At 35.3% G+C, this 22,078-nt stretch overlaps 1 protein-coding gene across 5 annotated transcripts in view; it reads left to right on the forward strand.

Moving 5' to 3' along the window:
* Nucleotides 1-22,078, forward strand: part of NXPH1 (neurexophilin 1) — a 197,142-nt gene that overhangs the window by 99,193 nt on the left and 75,871 nt on the right. The gene's annotated exons all lie outside the window — the stretch shown is intronic.

The raw sequence follows: 22,078 nt of genomic DNA on the forward strand, positions 1-22,078 counted from the left end.
TTATAATTTACTGGAGAACTAATCACTTTATTGTTGATTACATCAACATGATTATGTTCCTCATGTAATAATTTAAACTTTATTCACATGGTAGATTAAGCAGAAATATTTAGCCTGTTTCTTTTTTTTAAATGTAATAATTTAGGTCAACCATTGTCAAATCATGGTTCAACTATTCTGATAAATGTAATGATTTGGGAATGAATGTCATGTATTGGCAAAGTGTACAACTTTATAGGAAATCTTAATTCAAACTAGAATTGCAATAGTATTTGTATGTATGTATAATCTTTATTGTCATTGTACTTAAATACAACAAAATTGGTGATTACGTAAGTGTTCATGATAACTAACTATTGGCAACAAGTTAATCATCCCAGTATAGTTTATCTTGAGAGTGTCTAAACAAGATAATTTCCAAATAAAAGGAGTTAGATAAAGTATAATTTTCTCTTATCTAAATGCAGCTGGCAACAACCAAACAATCAGGCACTCAGGTAAAAGATAAATACTTTAAGGCACGATTTGGTAATTGTTCATAATATCCTAATGAAGTTTAAACAAAATCCTTTAAAAATGTTTTATCATTAAATCACAGAACTAATTTTGGTATAGCTGTGGCAAGAAATTTCACTCTTCATTAAAAAGAACAGTACAGTAACACAAAAAATATTTCATTAATGCGGAATGTTTTAGAACTGGGCACACAGCATGTAGAATTGGGTTAATTTCTCAATGAATATTTCATTACATTACTGAACTTCCCACTTTGCTATGATAATCCCATAATGCTATATTAACTATATTAAACAATCTTGCATGATGTTGATTTCGGGATTTGTTTAAATAAACATTTGAAGGAAATGAACCAAACTGTTTTGAGAAAATTTAAGACTATTTTAAGATCTTTAAACTGCATGTAAGAAAAGTGTAGGAAAATCGGTAGTGTTGTAACTATGAAAGGCAGCAATCATAATGTAAGAAATGACAGTCTATATAGTCATTTTGAAATGCGTAGAAAAGAATCAATTACATAGAGGCATAAACTCAGCTCTTAGCATGAACAAAACAACCAGCTTTTATGTACAGTAGTGGTAGAAAAACAAGAAGCTTCAACAGTTATCTAGAAGCAAGAGACTGTTTACAGAAAGAAAGGGTGGATCTCATCAAAACAGTAAGGCAATTATTTCCTTCTGGCAAAGAATTATGAATGATTTAGCTGTCACCCATTCATCTAAATCTTTGATATAAAAAAAACTTTTATTTTTCAGTAAGGCTATATACAGAAGCTGAAATGAATGTGAGAATTGTGAATTTTTATTTCACCTGAAAATGGATTAGAGAAGATGATAGTGGTAGTGAACTAGTATATGTACAGGATTGTATTTCTACAGTGTGATAGGTTATGGATTTGGAAACATTGTTTGTCTGGAACAGGACCTAGAAGAAATTCAGTGAAGTATCTATTAAAATATGATTTTTTTCCTCAAAGGGGTATTTTCATGAGAATTTTTATATGCATTAGAATTGCCAATGATAATGCCAACAACAATATTCAGACAAGTGTAAAACGCATATAGGTTGAAGCATTGTTGTGGTTTCTTTTCCTTTTTGTGGAACAAGTATCTCCATCAGATTTTAACATGCTTTATCTGATATCTATTTTTATTTTCTGCTGGGAAGAAACAATTTGGTTTGTTTTAATGGAAGTTACTCCATTAACTGGATGATGTACAAGAATGAAATATTAACTTTCATAGAACAATAATAAAATTGACCTGATGGATAAACCAAATAAACCAATTTTGTCCTGAAAAATGGAAACAATTTGTTTTGCATAGGATCTTGTAAAGACTGAATTATTATAGTATCTCTACACATGCTGAATTTAGTTTTGAGCCATTCCCTTTGACAGTTTTTCTTTCTACTAACTTAAAATCCTGTGCAAGAAATATATTTGTGCTAATGGCTCCATTGCTAGAGATATATTTATAGTCCATAATGAATTAAACTTCTATTTAGAATTTTGGAAACTGAATGTTTTATACACAGTTCTTTCCAATTGTCTGCTGTACTTGGTAGTGTAGGTGTCTGATTCTTCTGATTTACCATCCACCCTTCCTACTTAATATTTGATCACCCAACTTCGCTAGTCTTTTCCCTTTTGTATTCTTTGGAAAGCCATGTATTTTATTTAAACATGTAAAAAGAGATTAATAAAAATCAAAGGTAAAGATCTTAAAGCACAAATCCCTGCAAAATAGAGAGGTGAGAATCTGTCAGATATGGTTGGAATACACTTTAAACAGTCTGAAGGCTCCTTGAGAATTATGGATTGCTTAGAGATATGCATCCAATTGCTTTCCTCTGCTCTGAGAATAAGTTGGAAGGCCCATCTTGATTTGTTCCAGTAACTGAAAAATAATACTCATACTGTTGAAGGACAAAAGGAAAATGATTTATTTAGTTCCCTTAAAGATGGAAAATTCAATAGTGTGGTGAAGCTTTTCCCTTTATCTGGTTATGAAAATGTAGAGTAGCCCAGCTACCAAAGGTACCTATTCTAAAGAGGAATGACAGAGCTGCGTTGACAGCCAGGTGGGAAAAATAAATATGAGCATTACAGATAAAGGGAACAGCTCTTTTGACTATCAATAGTAGAAGAAGATATTCATCTGGTAGGCTGGAATGATTTTGTTCTTATCCACTAAAGCAGATTCTCTGAAGTTGTTTGTTATATTGTTTTAACCTGGCATTTTGAAGTACAGTATATACTTACTAGTGATGTGTATGTGAAAGAACCTGTATCACAATAATGAGGGAGGCAATTTGAACACTGTCACTGAGATACATTAATAGGGATGATTATGATAAAAACAGAAGCTTATTAAAATATGGGACTGTACATGAGCTTTTACAGCATTTTGTATCTGCATTTTCAGAAGGATGATTAGAAAGAGGATGATTGTTTAATCTGCCCTTGTTCAGCTGTTCACTTTCTAATATGAGACTCTTTCCCCTGGAGAGATTTTTTTTATTCCACAGTAATATTTAATACCTTCAAAGCATTTAGGAAATCAACTAATTTAAAATGCAGGTAGTCCTTGATTTACAACCATGTATTAGTGACCATTCAAAGTTACAATAGCACTGAAAAAAGGACCTGCAACCAATCTTTGCAATTACAACTATTGCAGATCCTCAACACAATTTTGATCATATGATCAAGATTCAGGCGCTTGGCAGTCAGTATGTACATCAGAGGTGATTTCCTACCAGTTCAGACCAGTTCGGCCGCACCAGTAGTGGTTTGCCGGCCTGGGTCACTGGAACTGGCAGCAACCCAGGCCTGTCACACCTCCAAACCGGTTCCCCAGTTGTGGTGGCATGTTTTTTTCATTTTTAAATGTTTTGCGCATGCACAGACCTATTTATAGGCAACTGTGCACGCGCACAAAGCACACACAAAATTGTGCGTGCACCTAACTGGCAGTAATGCCGGCTGCAACCCTCCCCTGAGGTACATATAATGATTGGGGTAACCTGGCATCACACAATCCTTCCAGCCAGCTTCTGAGAAGCAAAATCAATGGGGATAGCCAGATTCACTTAACGACTTCATTATTTACACAACAAATGCAGTGATTCACTTAACAACTGTAGCAAAATTGGGTGTGAGTCAGTTAACAACCTCCTTTCTCATCAATGAAAATTCTTGTGCCAACTGTGATAATAAATCAAGGACTATGTATACTACTATCAATCAAACACTATTACTTTATTGCCTATCAATGCCTTTATTGTTCCCCTATGCAATTCTTCTGTGAATTTGGGGAAATTTTCATTTCAATATGCAAACACAATTGGAGATGTCTAGAATCTTCTGGTTTGTGGATCTTATTATAATTTCTGTACTAATGTAAAATGATTTTCTTCTCAGATGACATTCTGCATAGATGCAAAAAAATCAGTTTGAAAACTTTGTATATATCACATATCGACAATATTTAATTAACATGCATTTCTTATCCACTGTGTGTTCCTGGGGCAGCAGCTTTATGTATACTATATACATAATTGTTTTCAATATTATGTTGAATGGGAAATGTTAATACATTGAGGGCTACATATTGCCAGGATTGTTGCAGTAGGGTCTACCAATGCTGCATTAATCTTAATCCATTGGAAAAGATATGGATTCTATTTGCTATTATTGTTCCTGGAAGCAATCGTTGCACACCATTTTAAATTGTCAATATTTGATCACTTTTTTTAGCATTGTTGGAGTTCTGAGAGATTTCTAGCAAAGATCACTCACATTTCAAAATAGTTCTGAGCTTATACATACAGAGACTTCTTAGTTGATGATAATTAACTGATTAATTATTAATGCTAAATAATAATCTTAATAATTAATTAATAGAATGTTGGATTCATTTGGTTCATTCATGTAGTGCAATACTGAGCAGTAACTGGGCTTAGATAAGGACAATAATTGTTTAAAATAGAAATATTCATGTCTTTAAAGGATGAGATAGACAAAAAAGCCATGGAAGATTATTTAAATATATGATTACTGTACAGAGATTGCTATATGAATAGAAATGGAAAGTATAAATACTACTTACTATGGATGAAGAGTTGGAAATGGATGAATTGACTTTAAATAGAGAAAATACATTATCCACATCTATTGATGACTGCAAGTCTCATAACCTTTTGCATGAATTGAAAAAAAATATGAACTTGTGATTTATGATTTGGATAACTAGATTATAGAAAGAAGAGAAACACAGTGTAACTTTGGAGAAAGAGATGAAATATATCTATAACTGTTGTGAAGAATATTGGAAACTTACTTATATCTTTATTTTTTCTTTCTTTTGTTTTTTCTTCAACTTTTTTATTTTCTTGTACTTTTGCTTTTTCTATGACTTTTTCTTTTTTATATTATTTTTATTAATTTTTATCTTCTTGTTTAAAGGTTTTAATAAAATATATACATGAAATGGAGAAGTTGTTTCTTATATCATATCCCTGTTGTTAAATCAAATTGTTACGTTCTTCAAGAGATTTGCAATAGGGAATGTTGTGTGGAAGCCATGGTCAGATTATAAATGTGTATAGATCAATCTCAAGTCAAAGACTCCAGACCTAGCATGTGAAGCATGGTGGAGCTGGGTGGTGAGAAGGTACTGGAATATCCTTACATTGTTCTCCTCAGTTAATTATAGCAATCAGGTAAGATTTTAATAGGAACAATAAAATGGAAGCCTCGATAGAATCCTTGCTCTCTTTCTAATTGCCCAAGCTTGATGTTTTAATATTAGAAAAAGAATAATACATCAAATATGATTATTTTGCAAGCACTAACATTTTTCATTCCTTTTGAAAATGGAAATGCTTAAAAATTTGTATCTGATTTACAGCTTGGAGAAAATGCATTGAAAGAGAAAGGAGAAAATGTGCTGGTCTTAAACTAAATAACATTGACAGAGATATTAATGGAAATCAATCAGTATTTAAGATATGAGGACTTCAACTAAATAATTACCAAGCTAGAATGTATGAAGCTTTAAGATAACTTAGTGTTTTCTTCTGGCATCTATAAGACAATGATTATAAGTCAAAGGTGAAAATGAATATGACATTTCAGAATAGTTACATGTTATGAGTTATGCCTTGACTTTTCACATTTTTGTACCACCTAGTACCAATAAAGTTTCTTGAACCTATTTCAACAGTATGATTAAAAGTAGTTGAAATATATTTGAATGTTTGACAAGGAATCCACATTGATGGGTTAGTGAAAGAGGTAAATTTACATACTGAATTATGCACACACTGTGTCCACTTCCTCAGTGTATATTATGTGAATGAAATGAACGTAAGGAAATGATAGGAGCAATTTAATCAGGAGAGTTCTTTTTCATATGGTGTTCCTTTCCTCATAATGTTTTTGATAAATGTTTTGCCTTCTCAGGCTCTGGAAAACATATGTTATCAAACTAAACACCTTATTTAGAGGTTGGGTGGGCTATAATTATGCTGGAAGTTATCAAACAAATTGCATATGTTTAAATGCAAAAAATAAATAATGCACCATGTTTTGGAAGAAAAACTTCACATAAAACAAATGTGCTCTTGAGAGGCAGTGTAGAGGCAAAGTACAGGAATATATATCCCAAAATGTATCTCAATAATAAGAAACATTTGTGGATTTTAATAGCTGTTTGTCATGATTAAACTACACTAAATAACTTTACTGTACTTCTTATGTTGCTACTGAAGATTTTTTTTTAATCTTCCACACTATAACACAGAAGAAAAGTTTAGAAAGAAAATGGAAAAGTTGCAACAGTGCAGCTTAGTAAAAATTTCAACACAATATTGATTTGATATTGTTCTTCCACAATAGTGAAAGACAGTAAGGAGAGAAGGAAAAGAAGATTCCAGGATCCCCTCTAGTTGTAGATGCTTGGAGCTAAAAATGTTTACCCATATTTTTCGGAGTATAAGATGCACCTTTCCCCCCTCAAAAAACAGACTGAAAATCTGGATGTGTCTTATACACTGAATGCAGCATTTTCTGCCGGCTGACACCCCCCCCCCCTTCACCAAAATGGCCATGCATCACCTTATGGAGGCTTTTAGAGAGCTCCTGAGGGCTGGGGAGGTGCCATTTTTTGCTCAATTATGCCCCCCTCCCAGCCCCCAGGAGCACTCTATAAACCTCCATAAGGTTATGCCCTTGTTTTTTGATGAAAAATGGGCTTGTTTTTGCAAACAATGGGCTGTTTTTTGCTCATTTGGGGGGACCCTACCCCTCAGGAGCACTCTACAAGCCTCCTAAGGCCTATTCATGCCCTTTAAAAAAAACCAGGCCCATTTTTGCAAAAAATGAGTGGTTTTCGGGAGGTTTGCAGAGTGCAAAAACTGTAAAAATTTGCCTCTTCAAAACCTTGGTGCATCTTATACTCTGGTGCTTCTTATACTCCAATTATACGGTAGTTCTTTTAAGACTGATTAAAGTGAAATATTTTGTTAGGCTGGGTTTTTGGTTGGAACTGATAGATATTCTAGAGCACAGTATCTGGAAGAGTCCTGATTGGTGAAATGAGTACACTATCTTGGCTTAAGAGGTTGAGACTTTCTCTTCCAGGCAGTGGAAGAAAAGGGCACAACTATTTTTCATTATATGGCTGGTAAAGCTGAGTAAGGGAGTGGAAAACCATCGGGGAGCAAAGAGGTTAAGCATTTCTTCCCTCCAAACACTTCCCCATAGGCTGAACATTATTTCACCAAAATTTGTCTGCAAAATGGCCAATTTTAAAAGTGTATTTGGAATCATTGGGACTTTGGTGGGGCGATTAAATGTAGAATGGGAAAAATCATGCCACTAAAATTATATTTATGTGCTAGCAAATTACAGCAGTGTTATCTCAAGTGGATAGAAATAAATAGGAGGCTGGAGAACTGTGTATATATATCCACCCGACTTGAAGGAACATGACTAAAAATCAACAGAAAAGAAATCCCATATGTCTGAGTTATTGTCAGCCCTCAGAGAAATAAACTGGGCAGGACATAGGCCTAGATGAATTAACTCTCCTCTATTGTAAGGTTACATTTAACAGAAAGCACAAATTTCCAGCAGCCACTTTTAACTGCTTGATCCATTAGGGACTATTTCCAAGTTTCTTTTTTGGATTTTTAAGCCCGGGGGAGGGGGGGGAGGTCCTTCCTCTCTTGTTTGATTGTTACTGAGGTGGCATCTCTTGATCTCTTTCCCCAAAGTCATTCTCACATTCCATTATGTTATATTCAGCAAACCAATTCTATACTCTATGACTTCATTTTTATGAAGTCTAATTAGTTATTTGCCAGTTTAATCATTTCAGATTATTTGTGCATAAAATATTAATTGTAAAAGACAGTGACAATAATTTAATGTGTTAAAAACACATTTGACTGAGTAGCCCACAAAATAATATAGTTATTAAATTTATTTTGAGACTCTTTATATAGACTCATATTGCCAGAGTCTGCTGGACAATTCTACAGATATAAATCTAGAAGTAGAGATCCAGGAACCCCCCCCCCCAGAAATGGCTGTAGTTGGGAGACAAGCTCCTTAGAAAGAAAAATTTACTTTGAAATGTTATCAGAACAACCATGGATAACATTTTCTAACCTTTATAAAGCATTTCAAGTGTTCTGAGCACTTCATGGGCATTAGCAAGCTGTAATCCTTACAGTCATCCTGCAAAATAAATTAGAATTATTAAGCATGGTGAAGGAGAAATGAAGACTGAGTGAGGAAGCTTTTGTATATTAAATCATAAAATCTTACATTTTTTCCTAGTATTTCAGAATATTTCAGGTACCTATTTTGAGAGTTTGGTGATAAAAGCATTTATTCAAATGTAAACTCTCATTGTTTAATAAGAGCAATAGCTAAATAGTTATTAAAAATATAAATTCATTTGCTGAAATAAGGTAGTTTGAGTGAAACTAGAAATGGATTGTTTGCCTAGAGCAGTTGGGACTCAGTTTTTGATATTAAAACAAGCTCCTTTACAGAGTGCATGCTTCAAGACCCCACATTTTTAAAATAATAGTCCCCCAATTTATGATGTTAAGAAATCAGAAAACTGTCCTCTTTTCACTTCTTGTCTTGCCAAACCTGGAAAGTGTCCTGGACATTTTAACTAGTCAAAGTGTCCAGGATTAAACCTGAGCAGTTTAAGATGTAGCACGTGGCTTGCCATACCAGAAAGTGCTTGAACCAGCAATCAGGCATTCAGCTTTCATTTCACATTGCTAATTTGTACACATTTGTCCTGATCAGTAGCAAAGTGATAAGTCAGCTGGATAGATTTTCGATGAAAGTTGAGGCACAAATCCTGGATTAGCCCAATCCTTATTGCACTAGTACAAATTACTGGTAGTCTGTATCAGAATAATGAAGGGGGATTAAGAGAGCTTCCTTCCAAATAATAGGGGATAGTCTTAATCTTACAATATTTGTAACCAGAAAGCTCAGAAAGGTATCTAAAAGCAATCCCCCACTGAATTAAGGCCCCAATTTAGCCTTCCCCCTATCTTGACCTTGCCCTCCCTCAGAAAATTGGGAAAATCATGCCGCTCATGTTTATCATGCCTCTCATACATTCAATATGCTGTTTTGAGTTAGTAGATGTTAGTGTTAATTGTACAGCACTGTTGTATATCTGCAAGTTGTTGAAGATGTCAGCCTTTATGTCTTCTTTTCAATTATGAAAAGTAACCCCTGATCTTATGATTGTCTTCCTTTCTGTATCTTATTGTATTGTTTTTACTTTGGTCTTTGATAACTTTAATCTTTATTTTTTTGTTGGCCAGAAAATTATTAATCAGTCTAGCAGTCATGTTTTGTATGCTGTAGTACAGTAATTTGTCACCAGATGTTCCTATTTATAGTTAGTGGTTTTGTTTGGAATTACAGCAGGTTTACTCATCTAATTATAGAATAAAATCTCTGTTGAGTCCAGTGTCTGATTTGACTGAAACTTGATTCAAGCTGTTGGTGAGTTATATCCATGTAATTTTTATTGGCAATAATAAAGACATCATTTTATATTGCTTTTTGGGGGGATACTCTCCCCCTATTTTCTAATCTAACTGACACTGAGTGTCTCCTAATGGGCTCCTATCTAGGTATTTACCAGTAAGTCTTTTCAGTATTTCAGATTTAAAGGCAAAAAAGATACTTTGGAATAGATGTTGCATTTTCTCCAATTCCTTCAATCAAATGTTTGGGTTTTTTTTCCAGGAACACATTGCAGCTGTACAGGAAATTGTACAGGAAAAATTCAGCTGCTTGAAGGAGCTGCAGCTGGGGGCTATGTGAGCACTTACACATGCTCTGAAGCACTTATTTTGCTTTTGAATCCAAAGTGCTGCACAGATTTATAAATTGAGTCCGATCTTGCTAAGGTTTTTCCAAAATTAAAAGTTAGCTAGGTGTTGCCTCTTAGTTGGCCTATTTAGTGCTAGTTTATATATATTAATCTTTATATCTAAATTAATTTCCCCAGAAAAGCTATTATCAAAGAAATTCAACGGAATATGGTAGATTGTTCCCAAATCTATGATAAAGTAGATTTTAAAATAGGACTATAGTTTACCTCAACAGTTCAAAGCCTCCAAATTCAAGAAAAAACTGGAGTATTTGTATTAAATTAAACTATTATGGATTCCATGAAGCCACATGTACGCATTTCCTGATTCTTAACATTGCTTTTGGATGCACTATCATGTTGTGTAACGTGATTTTGCTTTTCCTTTTGCTTATATGTGAACCATAGATAGATAAGCACTAAAACATACAGTGCTTATCTACATTCATCTAAACAAATCACTACAATGTCCCTTAAATTTCCAAAGTTAGGGCAGGGCATAAAAATCTTATTTTGTATTTTGACAAAACACGAGAGTTCCCTTGTATAGTGAGATGGGTGGTATACAAATTTAATAAATAACTAAACTTTACCAGTGTCGTAGTATAATACAAAAAACAAAATGTCCTTCTGTAAAAAGGAAAATTTATATCATCTATCTATCTATCTATCTATCTATCTATCTATCTATCTATCTATCTATCTATCTATCTATCTATCTATCTATCTACCTACCTACCTACCTACCTACCTACCTACCTACCTACCTACCTATCTATCTATCTATCATCTATCTATATCTACTTATTTAAACATGGCTTCCCATCTCACCGCAGTGACTCTGGGCAAAATACATGGTTAAAATACAATTTTAAGTAGCCAGCTGCTATGCTTGGAAATAAGCCCATTCTGAAATCAAAGAGCTTATTCTTGAGTTAGTCTATAGGATTGAATTTTTCTCTGAGAAGATGTTTTCTGACCTTAGAAAAGTCTTTTGGTCTTAATGGCCCTTTTATTGCCATTTCTGACTAATAGGATTTCATCTGGACATGTATGGATACAGAGAGTGGCAAGTGTAGAACTGTGCAAAAATAGTATAGAATGCACTAGGGAATCAAGAAAGAAGACCATGATTGGAAGGACAGAGATAATAGAAAGCCTTAGGCCAGTTGTAACTCACATTGCTGGATGGGAATAGTTACTCAAAAGGCAGAGCAGGAGGGGAGCAGGAAGCAGGGGCAGAGTGCAAAATGAAACAAGTCTCGCTTGAGGTATTTTTGCCATTTGTTTTCTGAAACAGCATGACTTTTCCTATGAGATCACCAACCACTCTGCTATGGAATCAGAATCTGAGTAGGCTTGGTCCAAAATTCCCTGGATATTTCATGCTGAATCAAATGCTTAATGCATTATCTAATATATAATGTAAGCATGCAAACTGTTATCTTAACCATTTGGCATTCTGCTAAGGTTAATGCATCATAAAGGAATGTCACCGTTCTGATGAATCTCCACCCGGGCAAACATCCCTTATAGCTCTTTTATTGTTGCTATGATTTAATTCACATCTGACATATACCTTTATAGGAATCAACTTTATATTTGTTTGCTTTTTATAACAGGTGATAAAAGATTAATAGAATGGTTAAGCAAAACACACAGCTTGTACTTGTGCTCATTATTTAAACAAGGGTGTCACAACAAAGGGACATTCCTAGAGAGGTTTTTCTTTCAACTGGCATAATATTTAGTATATGCCTTTATTCTGAAAGCATTCTTATTTTGTAAGCCAGTGAAGGTTTTTAAAAATGCCTATTCCCATTGGAACATTTCTTCATGTCACAGGGGAAGTTTAAAAATGAGTCAGGCGATCTGGCATGTTTTAAAGCAACCTGTTCCTCCATTGGAAGACTTATGGAACATATAAGAGAACATGTCTTCAATTAGGAGACCAAAGCTGACTTTATATTATTTTCCCAGTCTTTGGATGATGCAAATCAGAAACTTCAAAATCAAGAAAGCATTTCAGATTTGACACAGCATTCTTCTAGCAGTTGTATATTTTTTCACATCTCTTTTTTAAAAAATCTCCCTCAGATGCACACACATACACAGAGCTATAGATCCAACCTTTCTTAAAGGCCAGGATGATCAGACAGCCCCAGGAGAAATAACTAAATAGCAATCTCTTGCAATTACAGCTGCCATGAGGGAAAGACAGAGAAAGGCAGAGTTAATATAATGAGAACAACCGAGTTTCTGCTTATTTTCAAGAAAAGAAGCAAGAGACATAGCTGGTGGGATCCAGAGTGTAGGAAACATATAATCATGATATTTGACTTCACTTGTCAGGCTCTTGTCAGGGTGTAATGCTTAACATTTCTGATCTATAAACAGAAAAAAATAGTATCAAAACAGTATCAGAACAAAATAAAATTCACAGAGATAAATAAAAAGAATTAAAGACCAATTTTAAATAGGAAACAATGATGAAATGGTTATGTATAGAACAATGATTCAAGACTTACAAGGCAGGTTAATCCTTGCACACACTGAGAAATATTGATCAGACTTGCCACAGTATTGATAAAAGGACTGTTCAGAAAGTATAATCAAACGTCTTCTCTCCAAGTCGGGTGTGGTAAAGTCTTTTGATTAGAGTAAAATAATAAATGCAAAATCATTCACATATCAGGACAGTACATTACAAATTAATTTATTTAGAATGCTTTTAGGACATTCAACTGCACTGCAGGAAAAAAAATGCCAGAGAAACAGACTCAGGTACTTTTATACATCCTTTTCTCTGTCCCAAAATCTACACTGGAAAAGTCAAGTACAGATAGTCCTCCATTTACAACAGTTCATTTAGTGACCATTCAAAGGTACAATGGTACTGAAAAGTGACTTATGACTGTTTTTCACACTTACAATGTGGTAGCATCCCCATGGTAATTAAAATTTAGATACTTGGCAACTGGTTTATGATCATTGAAGTGTCCCAGAATCATGTGCTAAACTTTGTGACCTTTTGACATGCAAAGACAATGGGAAACAGATCCACTTAAATACTGTGTTGCTAACTTAACAACTGTGGCATGAAAGATCATAAAATGGTGCAAAACTCAATTAACAACTCTTTCACTAAGTAACAGAAATTTTGGGGTCAATTGTCACTGTAAGTCGAAGACAGGCAGAAACCCCCCTTGAGGGATCTTATATCTAGCCTCCAAACTAGTATTTCTCAACCTGGGCAAACCACACATATTAAAATGGACAAAGTTGAGAAACACTGGTCCAAACTGGAAATGCCAGAACATGAGCTAAATTTAAGCACCTTTGCTAATCATTTTCAATAAGATCTGAATAAATTAAAATTTTATAATTTAGATATTAAAATACTTTTTAAAGCAAATTAATGTAATTACAAAGTTTATAAAGTGATTTTATATCTATAGTGTTATAAATTTAATATTGCTTATTTTTCCTCAAGTCTGCATGCATTCCATTTTGAATCCAACAATGGTTTGAAAATGTGTTTAGCCTTAAATTAGAAACAATAGAACACAGAATAAAACAAAGGAAACAAGGAAACATCTGGTGGTGGGGTGGCTATTATATAAATAAACTATAGATAAAACAAGACCAATACAATAGTTCTTGACTTACCACCATTCATCAAGATCAAGTGAGGTACTAATACCACTCTGTAAAGCCTTAGTAAGACCACACCTAGAATACTGCATCCAGTTTTCATCACCACATTATAAAAAGGATGTTGAGACTCTAGAAAAAGTGCAGAGAAGAGCAACAAATTAGAGAACTGGAGGATAAAATATATGATAAATGATTGCGTGAACGGGGCATGGCTAGCCTAGTGAAGAGAAGGACCAGGGAAGACATGATAGCAGTGTTTCAATATTTGAAGGGCTGCCACAGAGAGGAAGGGATCAAGCTATTATTCAAAGCATCTTAAATCCAGACAAGGAATAATGGATGGAAACTGAACAAGGAGAGATTCAACCTGGAAATAAGGAGAAATTTTCTGACAGTGAGAACAATCAACCAATGGAACAACTTGCCTTTGGAAGTTGTGGGAGCTTAATCACTGGAAGCCTTCAAGAAGAGACTGGACTGTCAGAAATAGTGTAGGGTCTCTTGCTTGTGCAAGGGGTTGGACTAGATGACCTACAAGGACCCTTCCAACTCAATTAATTTGTTATTTTAATGACTATTAATAGCATTGAAAAAAGTGACTTATGCCCATTTTTCACACAACTGTTTCAGCATCCCCATGATCATGTGATCAGAATTTGGATGCTTAGCAACTGCTTCATATTTATGATGATGGCGGTGTCTTGTGGTCATGTGACCACCTTTTGCAACCTTCTTACAACATAAATTCTGGGCTCAATTGTGGTTGTAACTTGAAGGCTACCTGTATAAAGTCAGAATTTGAAAAGGTACTCTGGTTTTCATTTGGTTTTTTCAAAGGACATACTTTTTAGGGCTATTTTTATGTTGTGCACAGCCTTAGTAGCATTATAAAATGAAGCACAGCTAATATTTTGAAGAAAACAGGTGTCTTGCTCTTTTAACCCAATCTATTGTTGTTAATAAAAATTGTATCTGTTGCTTTCTTTCTAAGTGATCTGTAGCATATGAATATGTAACCCTGTTGGGCTGCATTTTTAATAAATATTCTCCCTGAGCAAGTATCATGTGGAAGAATATTTGCAATCTATTTTAAATTTCACTGCAACTATATAGACTCATCTATATAGACTCCGAGGATTATCTGGATTCCTTTCAGTCTGGTTTCAGGCCTGGGTACAGCACTGAAACCGCTTTGGTCGTAGTGATCGATGATCTCTGGCGGGCCAGGATAGAGGGCATTCCTCTATCCTGGTGCTTCTTGACCTCTCAGCGGCTTTCGATACCATCGACCATGGTATCCTTCTGCGACATCTGGAGGAGGTGGAAGTGAGAGGCGCCGAGGTGGCGCAGTGGTTAAATGCAGCACTGCAGGCTACTGCTAGATCAGCAGTTCAGCGGTTCAAATCTCACCGGCTCAGGGTTGACTCAGCCTTCCATCCTTCCGAGGTGGGTAAAATGAGGACCCAGATTGTTGGGGGCAATATGCTGACTCTCTGTAAACCGCTTAGAGAGGGCTGAAAGCCCTATGAAGCGGTATATAAGTCTACTGCTATTGCTATTGCTATTCTATGGTGGTTCTCCTCTTACCTCTCCGGTATGTCGCAGTCAATGTTGGTCGGGGAACAGAGGTTGACCTTCAGGCCCCTCAAATGTGGGGTGCCGCAGGGTTCGGTCCTGTCCCCCCTCCTATTCAACATCTACATGAAGCCGCTGGGTGAGATCATATGACAGCACTGGATAAAGTACCATCAATATGCAGATGTTACTCAATTGTATCTATCTGCCCTGTGCCAGCTCAGTGTAGCGGCAGATGTGATATGCCGATGCCTGGAAGCTGTCAGGATCTGGATGGGGATGAACAAATTGGTACTCAATCCTGACAAGACCGAGTGGCTTTGGCTGTTGCCCCTGAGGGACAGTTCAGACAGTTCGTGGCTGTTCTGGCAGGCCTGGGGCTGTTGACCTTAGTGTTAAGGTCCAGCCGCAATTAGAACGTATGTGTGTTGTGAATTTTAAACTATTTTTTACTTATTTTGCTTTTCTTTTTTCTTCTTTCATTGTAAGCCGCCTGGAGTCCTCCAGGATTGGGCGGCCTATAAATTTAATAAATGAAATGTAAATGAAATGACTCATACTGACATCCTGTATAAGAACACTGTATATTAAATCTGATAGATTCAACAACATGTAAGCAGTATATGGCTATCTTCATCCCTTTCATTTATAACAAATTATAGTATTATAGGACGGACAAACATTTAATTGCTCATATCTTACATACAACCTAGCTCCTTTTTTTCTGCCACCAGAGTCCCCAGACCTGTAGAATTACAGAATTGTGCTTTTTATTATTTCCTACAAAATCAGAAGTACAATTGTGCTACTCTTTTAATCAGATGAATACATTTTACTGAAAAGAATCTCAATTCTCTCCAAAGCCACAAAACAATTTTGGCTACATTCCTTCTGGTGACAGATCTATCATCATATTCCAAGGAAGCTGAGAGAATAAATAAATAAATTGGTTGCTGGAATTGGGTATGTCTAGTTTAATGAAAAGAAGGACTAGGGGTGACATGTTAACAGTGTTCCAATATCTCAGGGGTTGCCACATAGCAATGAGTAGAAACTAATCACGGAGAGAAGCAACATAGAACTAAGAAGAAATTTCTTCACCGTTAGAACATTTAATCAGTGCAGCAACTTGCTTCCAGAAGTTGTGCGTGCTCCAACATTGGAGGTTTTTAAGAAGAGATTGGAGAACTATCTGTCTGAAATGGAATAGAATTTCATGCCTGAGCAGTGGGTTGGACTAGAGGACCTCCAAGGTCCCTTTCAACTCTATTCTAATTTCTAACTACAAAATAAAATAAAGGTTTGCTGTTAAGCTTATAGGGTAACAAATTTTTGAATGAATTGCTTTAAATGCCCAAATATAAAGAAACCAACAACACTCAAATACCATATTTTTAGTGTCTATGTTACTTCTGGCATACTGCACTTCTTCAGAGCTTTAGGCAGTGGAGACAAAATGCTAGACTTAGAGATCTTTGGATATTTTCTAATGTACACAAATCTGCCACTTTAACATTTTCTTGTTTCCTTACATTTAGCATTTGTTTCAAATTTGAATCCGACTGATAGTTCAAAGTAGATGAAAAACTGCCATGCATACTTTTGACATATTGATATCAATATAATGCTACTAACTCTTTCATAAATGATTCACTAATGGCAAATAATAAATAATAACTTATTCACTTTTTATTCTTGTTTACTATTTATTTTCCATAAGAAGGTGGTTTTAAATGTCTACTCCTTATTGTATATATTAGACTTATATTACGCTAATAGAAATATTTTTAAAATATGTTAATAAATGTAGTAGAAATTCCAAGATAGATGACTAGATTTTACATGGAGTCATTTTTTTCCCTTTCACATGCATAGAATTCCTTATGGCTTTAGTAAATACTTTTAAATCTATGAGCAGAGAAAAAATTTGAAATATAGTGGGAACTATAAGTTTTAATGTCCTTGATTAATAGTTTGTAAATTTTTGGCTATACTGCTTTGTATTCTTTTTTAATACAACATGACATAACATGATACAACACAACATGACACAATACAACAACATTGTAAATAAGCATAAAAGTGAGAAACCTCAAAGTACCCACTAACAATCGGATATAATAAGATTGGTAACTGATGCTATATTTTTTGGGGGGATGCTCTTAATCTTCCAGTCAAATCCAAAATATAATTAGAAATAAAAGATGGTATTGTTTGTCCACTGGGAAATAGATGTCAGGCAATAATCTTATTAGCCATACGTAAAAACAAGAATTCATTAGGATAACCAAAAATATATATATGCTGGAATAAAAAATGTGTTTATTGTGAAAACCTTAAATTGATACAGTTAACCATAATCTTAAAATGGAGTTCTCCACTTGCTTTGCTCAGATTCTTAATGAAGGAGAATTCTGAGATCAAAGTGAAAACATTCTACCCTCTTTCCCCGCCTGAAATTAGAATAAGAGATCAATATATTTTTCCTCTTTTCCACCACTTCGGCCTAACCCTACACATTTGATAATCATTTAAGCATTCCCATTTTTCTTTGTACCTGCTAGTTTGCTGGTTTTGGGAATTGTGATAGGGTACCTGCTTACAAAACGACTGAATCTTCTATCCCACTCTCATGGTCATCAGGAACATCAAATGAAACAAATTGACCCACTTTAAATAAATAAATAAACGCATCAAGTCTGATCATTGTCCAAATGATTTTATTTAAAGTGCTAACTAAAAGAATCCCCCAAGAATGACATTATATAGCTGGTATAGTAAGAAAGAACATAATGTTGATTTTTAAGATACAGTAAACCAGAACTAAAGAATAAATAAATCAGTTACATTGTGAATGCCTTGTAGATGCAGTCTGTTGAACATTGTTGGCTAAGTGGCATTCCCCAGAGTGAACTCCAATTGATTTATTTTATAGCACACTCATTTCATATTGCCTATACAGAAATCCTAACATATTAATACTTGCACTTTGAGAAATCTTTTATTTAAAAATAGATTCTAATACTCTGTGTATGTTCCTTGGTGTATGTATTGAAATAATGTAATAATTGAGCACTTTCCCCCCATTTAAACATGTCTTGTGGAGTCAATTGGAGGCAAACTGAAACTAAATCATATAGGCTCAAGTATGTATGAAGTTTTATTTAAGTATAGATTGAAACAGTTTAGAAATATTGAACACATAGGTTTAGGGTAGAACTTTTCATTATGTTTGAAAGATGGAGGAGAACCTTCATATGTCAACAAGCTTAAGGATTGTTTCATACAAAGAATCAAATATCTATTAAACAAGAATGGTTAAAGTATGGCTTTCTAAAACTTGTTAGGCTTCAGATTCCATCACCCATCAATATTGGCAGTTCTGGCGAGAGATTTGGAGAGTATCATGCATTTTCAAGAGTTATAAAGCTGTCTCTTGTGTCAATTCTTGGATTCAGATGCCAACTCCTGGATTAAGTGGCCTGATGACAAGTTTCAAATAGTTGAACAACTGTCTCACAAAAGATAATGTAATCTTGTTCCTTATACCACAGAAAACAAGTAGAACAAATGAATAGAAAGTCTGAGAAAATACTTGGTTCTCCTTCATTTTCAGGAATGTTGCGATCATATTCATGCTTTAAGATGTGTGTACTTTGGACCTGTGCAAATAGTCCTTGGAATTTTTTACCTAGATACTACAATAATATAAATGTCTGCAGTGACTCAACAAAAGTTAACTAAAAGGCTACACCTGGACTTCTACAAAGGGGTTAAAAAAATCAACATGGCACTTGCAATAATTGAAAATCTGTTCACTTTTATGGACAGGTAAAATAGGGGAGGGGACATTTTTTTCACTCCAAGATGTTGGAGGCCATCTTGATTTTATGTTACAGGCTCTTTTTAATGTTTGAAGACCTGGTGGCAGCTGTGGCTATGGGGAAGCTTTGCATGCTTCATTTCAAGTACCAATTTTTGGATCAGAAAATTTTGCTAACAGTGATTCTTGTTCTAGTCATGTCTTGTTTTGATTACTGAAATGTGCTCCATATGAGGGATGTCCTTGAAGAATATTTGAAAGTTACAGCCAGTCCAAAATGTACTGGCCTGGCCAGTTATTGGTATTTCTCTTAATTCACATATAACTCTATCATTACCGAAACTGCACTTGAGTAGAATTCATGGTGTTGGTTATCACCTCTAAAGCTCCTAAATTGACAGAGTTGAATTCATGGTGTCGGTTATCACCTCTAAAGCTCCTAAAAGCAAAGAGCCAGGCTATTTACAGGGCTTCCCTCACTGCTTCTGCTCAGTTGACCAGATATAGCAAAAGAGCATGTTCCCTTCCCTCCCATCCATTGTCATATTATTGGGCCCCGGAGGCATGCATTCCCTATGGCAGCATTTCTCCTATAGAACATCCCTTTGGAGCATAGAGGATCTGCATACTTAGTCTTTTACAAGGGTTTGAAGACTTGATTGTTTCTCAAGGTGTTGGGTCAAGTGAAGTTAGGTGACCTCTGCTACTGATGTGGTTTTTGAGATTGTGTGGTTTATTGTTTTAATCATGCTATGATGGGTCATGACTAATAGCTGTTCTTTTAATCCTCATATATCATCCAGAGTCACCTGTGTAAGAATTTATTTATATGCGCAGCCATATAAATGAATAAATACAAAAAAAATCACAAAGGGAACAAAAACCTTTTTACAAATTGTCTATAGTGTAATCTTCAGGGGGAGATTAAAAAAAGCAAGTTACAGCAGTATGGTCAAAGATTCAACCCTTTGTACATTTGTGTCCCATCAAAATGAGTATCAAATCTGGATTGGTCTATTAGATCTTCACAAGGAAGGACAGAGGCTCGAAGGTAACAGTAACCACTTTAATATAATATAATATATATAACATATATAATATATATAATATAATATAACAAGGAACGTTGTAACAATAACAATGAAGTAGACCGGACAGGCTTGTAGCTGTGCGCGGTAGATAGGGAAGTCAGAGCGGTAGATCGGGAGGTCCGAACAGTAGACCGGTATCTTCCGCGGCTATGAAGTAGATCGGGGAGCCGTTGGAAATGCATTGCCTTTTATACTCGGCTTGCTCGCGCTTGACAGCCCGGCATCTGACAGGCGCGTCTGATTGGCTAAGATGCGCCTGGCTGCTGCAGAGCTGTCAGTTGTAACTGCGAGGACTATATACACTATATAACATGGTCCATAGCAACTGATTAGATGATGCAATGCAAAGTCTCCTAAAAACATGGTTGCTTAAAGGTTAGGGAGCTTTTGCTACCATTGCACTTAAACATTTGTGTGGCGAGGATGATGTACAGGCAATGGAGGAGGCAAAACTAAAAGGATCACCTGCTGTTGCTCCAGCATGGCAAACAAATTACCTTAAGTGCAGTCAGTGAAGAGACAAAGAACTGAAATTGGTAAATGTTTTTTTTTAATATGATAGGTAAGACTGATAAAATATTTAAATATGGAAAAAATAATGCTGTTGAGCAAATGGGTTAGCATTCAGTTTTTGATAAATTAGATGATTTCTACTAGAGCAAAATAAGCTATACGCTTGGTATTGTTGAGAACCTGCTGAAGTCCCCATTTCATGGTCAGGGTCCATTCAGATAGTCTAAAACTTATGCTAAAATATTTCTTTGTTTACTAACTTTCAAAGCAGAGTTATAAAACAATGTTGTTCAAAACAATTTAGCATCCAAAAGTGCATTTTTCCAGCCCTTTCCTTTCCATGTTCTTTAATATTGCTAATGAAACTGGTGATTAAGGAACTTGGGAAGATGGATACTCAGCCCAGAATAGCTGACATTCTTTGTGTGGAATGTCCTAATGCAAAAAAGAAAGAAAGAAGTGGAACATTTGCTGGTGTGCAGATATAAATGTCATTGGTGAATATTTCTGAGCAGAGGCACATACAGCCACAAGAAAATATTCCTTTCTTTTAAAAGAGAAATCTCCTCAAAACATGCCCCGTCCAATCTCCTTATCTAGGATGCTTTCTAACATGCAACACCATTTTCTTATTCTTATATCCCAAGTGTTGAGTATTTTCCCCCTTTTTGTTCTTTCACTAAGTAATGAGAATGATGTGTAATCCATTAATACAGCAAGAAGAAACAAAGAAGCAGCTGGCACATTAGAGGCAGTTTAAGTGCCAGCACTGAGGTATGCACCAAACGAGATTATGCTTTGTTTATTTGACTGGTTAAATTCAATACAAAATGGAAGGGACGGAAGAAGGAAACAATGGATCCAGGGAGCTTTCTTTGGATCCCTCTGGATTAGCTGCAGAAGCAATCCCGCATCTTTCCTGATTTGCAATGGATCATGTTTGTTTTGAGCCCTTGTTTGGCTGCTGTAAAAGCACCAAAGCAATCATGTAATTTTCTTAAATACGTCCCATGGTTAATTCAGAGCTAGTTATCATCCTGATGGTGGTTGTGAAGATTGTAATCCAACATGACTGATGAGTACCAAGTTGGAGAAGGCGCTCTTATGAATGAATAACCAAACTATTACTTTGGTTACCCTACACTTTGCTACCTATTCCTGACTCACCCCTCTTCTGATGCTGCTGCCCCCAAGTCACCCAATAATTGTAACTGAGACGGTTGGAATTTCCATTGTTAAGTGGCACAGTTGTGTGACACTTTGCTTAATGTTCCTTCAATTAGTGATGGAAGTTCCAATCCCAATTAGGATCATAATCTGAGGACGACATATACTTTGTTTCTAGATGATGCATAACTGCTTTATAGCCATCAGAACTGAGACCACCAGAGAAATAATTGGTATAGAACCAATGTTAAATTACAGTGCATAACAGGGCATGCGCAGCCACGCTGAACCACACAGGAAAAAACAAACTC

Source organism: Thamnophis sirtalis, unplaced genomic scaffold, assembly GCF_051295495.1.
Source record: "Thamnophis sirtalis isolate CommonGarterSnake01/CBP01778 unplaced genomic scaffold, rThaSir2_p1.2 scaffold_4, whole genome shotgun sequence".
Classification (NCBI taxonomy): domain Eukaryota; kingdom Metazoa; phylum Chordata; class Lepidosauria; order Squamata; family Natricidae; genus Thamnophis; species Thamnophis sirtalis.